Source organism: Eublepharis macularius, chromosome 10 (genome assembly GCF_028583425.1).
Source record: "Eublepharis macularius isolate TG4126 chromosome 10, MPM_Emac_v1.0, whole genome shotgun sequence".
In the NCBI taxonomy this organism is placed as follows: Eukaryota; Metazoa; Chordata; class Lepidosauria; order Squamata; family Eublepharidae; genus Eublepharis; species Eublepharis macularius.
In genome coordinates this window covers 71,346,201-71,352,200 of record NC_072799.1, presented here as the reverse complement: position 1 = coordinate 71,352,200, position 6,000 = coordinate 71,346,201, and positions in this window count along the sequence as shown.

The window sequence follows — 6,000 nt, the reverse complement described above, 5'->3', positions numbered from 1 at the left end:
TACCTTGCGTTTCTAACCCCATTTTCGACAAAGCTGCTGCCGTCAGTAAAATAATGTCTGGGTTTGGCATGGGGACATCAGTCAGGTCCTTTCGGCTAGAGTAAACTTCATCGATGGTTCGGAGACAATCAAGGGTTGGGCTCTCCTCATCTACTGGCAGTAAGGATGCTGACTGAAATGGCAGAGACCCCGGGGGTTGGAACCCAGGAGGTGGACCTGGTCCTTGTCGGGGGTTGTTTCTGGCACACACGACACAGCTTCTGGAAACAGATGCACACAGTCCATGTAGTTTAGCAATGTACAAGTCCTTGTTTAGTAACTCTGCTAGTGCTGACTTTCCATAATGAGTGGCTTCATGGGCAGCTTTTACTACTGCATGAGCAATTGATTCTGGCCCAAAGAGTCTTCTATCTGGAAACTGAAGCCAGCCATCACGTCTCTGGGTATTCTGAGGACTAGCCTAGTCCTCCTCCTCATGGGAATACTTTGGAGTCCAATCAGACATCTGGACTTGGAAAAGGACATTGAAAATGGGATGGCTGCAAAAATTCTTCTCTGGCCACTGCAATGCATGACAGTTACTTTTTAAAGCCTTGGAGCAATTGCAAAATCTCAGGTCCATTTTTAATTCGTTTTCATGAAGCAGTGATGAGACCTTTCTCTTTGTATAAAACTCCATGAGCATGCAGAGTAAGAAATACATATTTAGAATCTGTCCAAATGTTAACCTTTTAATCCTTCTGCTAATTGAAGAGCTCTGGTTAAAGCGGTAAGTTCAGCTTTCTGAGCAGAGGTATTGAGTGGCAAGGGTTTAGCTTCTATATTCTTTGTCCAAGTTACTACTGCATACCTTGCGTTTCTAACCCCATTTTCGACAAAGCTGCTGCCGTCAGTAAAATAATGTCTGGGTTTGGCATGGGGACATCAGTCAGGTCCTTTCGGCTAGAGTAAACTTCATCGATGGTTCGGAGACAATCAAGGGTTGGGCTCTCCTCATCTACTGGCAGTAAGGATGCTGAGTTGAGAGCACTAATTACAGTTAGCTTCACTTGTGGGTTTTCAGCAATCCCTGATATGTGGTCATGCATACATTTGTGAATGAATCTCTTCCCTGTAGTCCATCAGGGCGAGCACAGAATGTGGAACTTTAACACAGACCTTCTGTCCCAAAGTCAGCTTCTGCGAATCTTTGACTAGCTCTGCTGTGGCTGCTACAGCACGGAGACAGGCTGGCCAGCCTTTTGCTACAGCATCCAACTGCTTAGACAGGTATGCTACTGGCCTTTCCTAATTTCCCAGATGCTGGGTTAATACTCCAGCTGCTGTGCCATTCCTCTTATGCACAGACGAGCAAAAAGGCTTCATAAGGTCTGGCAGACCCAGGGCAGGGGCTTCCAGCAACTGTCCTTTAAGAGTCTGGAATGCTTGCTTCTTGCTCTTTTCCCCACAGAAAAAGGATCCCGTTCTCCCCCCTTTGTAACTTCATAAAGGGGCTTTGCTGTTTTTGCAAAGTTGGGAATCCAAATTTGGCAATACCCTGCAGACCCCAGAAATTCTCGCACTCGCCTCCTGGAGGTGGGCTCTGAAATGGAGCAGACTGCTTCCTTACATTCATGGCCTAGGGACCTGATTCCTTCTGATATCTCAAATCCCAAATATTTTACTTGGGGCTGACAGAGCTGTGCTTTCTTCTGTGACACTTTGTAGCCAGCTTTGTATAGCACCTTTAGCAACTTCTGGGTAGCCTCATAACAAATCCCCTTACAATGATTGTTTTATCTGTCACGGGGACTACTGGCTGAGTTACTACTGAACATTCAGCTCTAGTGTCCACTAAGAAAGAAATATTTTGGCTCCTCATGCAAATTTCAACCATGGGCTCCTGGGGGCCAAGATTGAAGGTGCTCAGTCTGGCTTATGCCTCCCATTCTTCGTCCCATTCAGAGTCTATTTGCCATCCATATTTGTCCTCTCTCAATGCTGCTTCCATGGCTGGTCCTCATCTTTTATACATTCCATCTCGGACTTCCCCTCGGCTCTGGGGGTCCCATCTTTTCCTTCTTCTATCATCTCGTCTTCTTCCACATCCCCTGATACTCTGTAGTCTCTCTTTGCACTCATCTTTCTAATGCCCGCTTTTAAAACACCACGCACATGTTTCAAAATCTAGGGGCTGCCTGCCTCCTCTCTCTCAGGGTGCCCCCCATACGCCCCCTTCCAGGGGGGTACTGTCCCTGTTGGGGCTGCTGGGCCAGTGCTACAGCCAGCAATTCTGCCTTCTTTTTCATTTTTCTATCGGTCTCTCTTTGTGCTTCCTGTTCATGATTAGAAAAAACTTTATGGGCAATTTCAAGCAGTTGCTCTGTATTCATCCCCAGGAACCCTTCTTGCTTCTGCATTTTCCTTCTAATGTCCCCTGCTGCTTGAGTGACAAAAGTGTTCAAAACCATTCTCCTATTTTCTTCTGCTTCTGGGTCATAGGGAGTGTATTGACGGTAGGTCTGGTAGACCCTTTCTAGGAAAACACCAGGAGGCTCATTTGGTCCTTGTCGACACTCTTGTATTTTTCTCAAATCGGTTGCCCTTTTTCCTGCAGCCTTTATCCCTTGCATCAGGGCCTGCTGGTACCCGGTTAGTTTAGCCATGCCTCCCTCTTCATTGGCATCCCAGTTCAGATCTGCCATAGGAAATGCCTCTTTCACCTTTTGTTTCTGCATCCTCCCCTTCTTTCACTAGCTTTGCTAGGTATTTCCTAGCTCCTTGTATAATACGTTTGCGTTCCTCTGTATTGAAGAACGTGATTAGGAGCTGGTTACAGTCCTGCCAAGTTGGTTTATGGCTATTAATTATGGACTGAAACAAAGTAGTCACCGGTTCTGGCTGATCTGAGAATGGAGGTGTGTGAGTCTTCCAATTGTACAGATCAGTAGTTGGAAAGGGTATATATATTAAATGCGAGGTCCCTGAGCGAGGGTCCACTGTCTCTCTTAAGGGACAGGATTTAGTTTTCTTCAAGGGATAGACATTGCTCTCTTCCCCTTCTTTTTCTAGCTCTGGGATATCTTTATACTCATCTTCTGCCTCTACATTTTCTTTCCGTGTCTAAGATCTGGTTTTGGCAGGGGTAGCATTGGAGGGGTTTCTTGGTCCACCCCCAGCTCCCCTTACTTGCTCTTCTACAGGCCCTTCCACTCTCTCTCCTCCTCTAGGCAGTGAGGGAGCATATGGTGGTGCGGGCACCTCTTCTTCTTGGGTTTGTTGAACAGGCTTAGACTTCGGCTGGAGCCTAGCTTTTAGAGGGGCAGTGGGGCAGGCAGTATCTCGCTTTACTGGCACCACCAGGTAGATGCCTCCCTTTGGTGATCGCCTTCTTGACTATGGATTCATCCTCCTTCCTTTCCCTAGGGCCATAAGCTGCACCTCTTTCTTCCTAGCCCGGTACCCCGGCCAGTTCTTAACCCAGGGAGGGGGATTCAAACAAGTATCAAACCATGACTGTGCATATATAATCTGATCATCATGTTACTTAAGAGTAAAGTGATAAACATTTAGGGCAGTTGTTTCGTCAAAAGTCCCTTCCTTTGGCCAGCCTAAATCAAATGTAGGCCAGAAAATTTCCAACAGCTCAGGGGTTGGATTCTCCCCTGACTGGACCCATCCTCCATATACCTCCTGGAAATGTTTCAACATCAATTTCAAGGGGGTTGTTTCTGGGGATGAGCATGAACCACCCATTATCAACACAGAGCCCAGACAAGACAAGACAGTCTAGGGATTAATAACAGTGAGAAAGCAGTAAGGGGTCTGCTTCTCACGAGGCCCTACGCACTCGCTTCTCGTCTTTGACGACCTGACGAAGTCGCCCAGCCAGGAAATGCGTCTCGGAGATTCACACACCAATCGCCCTAGGCGTTCCATTCATGTCATTCACATGACAAGTTTCCATCCCAGTTCCTACAAGCACCAGCGGGTTCAGTTGAGCCCCTCTGACTCACTTACTTGGGCTGTGCTAGGGGGTGATCAAGCCCCTCTTCGCTCCAAAGTGGAACGGTAACCCCAATTACTCCATACTCACATGTCCCGGGACTTTCCTGGATCACTCGTTCCTGATTCCGTCACCGGGTTGTTGACGCCCCAGTGGCGCACCGCTGACACCCGAGGAAGGCAGGGCCTGCTCCTGAAAAACTCAGGGGGCGCCCACAGGTCCACTACCAGTCTAGAACCAGCAGCCACGGACTGGGGGTCAAGGGGGTACCCCAAGGGTCCCCTCAATCCCGGAAGAACAAGCCCCCCAAAATGTAGCAGGGTTCAGTGTTCCCAAGAATTGAGACTAGACAGAATCTTCAGGAAGGAATGATGTTTATTGCCGGCAGAGCTCAGCATGACTAGTGCCACAAAGAACTGAGCTCCCGATTCATTCACAGTTCCTCATTTTATACATACAGCATATAGACACATCACATGGTGTTGGTGTCAGGTAAGCTAAGCTCATTTTAGCTAGAATGTATCTGTTTTCCCATCTAACAGCAAGGCACTTCAACTGACATTTTAGATGAACATGTCTACATTGCTTCTGCTTTTACTTTGAATGCAGGCTATTTTAGATAAGCATTTCTACATAGCTTCCTCTTTCACTTTGAATGCAGGCTACTGTAAAATGTGAGAACAAAGTTTATTTTTCATTATAATCATTCAGTATTAATGGCACTCAGCATTTGCAATCTATTAGTAATTAAACAATTGGTATTTCCTTCAGCTACATTGGAAGCTATTTCCCCACCTTTTTCCTGGCTGGCACAACAGACTGTCTTCCACTCCCACCCCCTTCTCATGTTTGCTGTGAGACAATGAGAGAGAGAATTATGTTGTACTTGAAAAGGAGATACTTTTGTCTGCAGTTACTTAGTTTGTTTGCTTTCTTCTTTTTAGCTGGCTCTCTGGAGAGCTAAAAAGGAGTAGTTTCAGTAAGGATTGTTCCTCTCAAGTTGACTGAGACTTCTGAGATAATTTTGAGTCTCCTAGGCTATTTTGAGATGCAGCAATGACTGGCAGTGTTATCTGAAAGCAGGATGATATAACTCATAAGGTTTGCCTTTTTTGAGAGTTAATGATCTCATATTGCCTATCCAAAGCCATACCATACTGCTGTTATTCAAAGAACAATATACATGAATCGCTAGCATCTTTTTCACCTTAATAATTACTTCAACTGGTCCACTTTGTTGGGGGAAAAGGTTAAAAAATAGCTTTTCTTCAGAGGTGCAATGGATCTTGAATCAATAGAGAGTCAGCACACAAGTTTAGCTTTTAAAATCATTTACTTCTAAAGGAAAAAAGGTTAACAGGATTGCCTACCAAATAACAAATGCCTGGAGCTACATTCTCACTACTGGTTACAAACAAAGAGCTGGGATAACTGAATGGAGAATCTTCTTCTCCCTCTGTCTTCTTGACCCTGAAAGAAAATCACCTGACCTGTTGACCAATAACAGTTTACAAACACTCAAGTTTTCTGGGCTTGCAGATTATTGGCTTTGAGCCAGGTTCCCCTTCCAGGTCAATCTAAACAATAGCATGGTAGGTAAACACATTAACCCCATAATGACTGAATCTCAGACCTTGCAACACACATATATTCCAACACATTTATGGTACAGGTTTCTCATATTTGTTTTACATATTGGGAAATGTCTTGTTGAGGTAGTGGTGCTCATTCGAGTCTTTCTCCATCAGGCTGCTCCCTTTGCCAAAGATTGCTGGCATTGATTGTGTGGGCCTGGTGTGGGATGCCGAGGAGAGTATAGCCGTCTGTCTGGTGTACCGATTGCCCAGCGCACCAGCAGATGCTGTGCCTGGCCTGTTAGAGGCAGTGGCTGGCTGGGCCTTGGAGTACCCCAGGCTTCTGGTCTTAGGGGACATCAGTGTCCATGCTGATGATGCTACCTTCTCACAGGCCATGGACATGATAGCCTCCATGGCAGCATTAGGACTCTCCCAGTT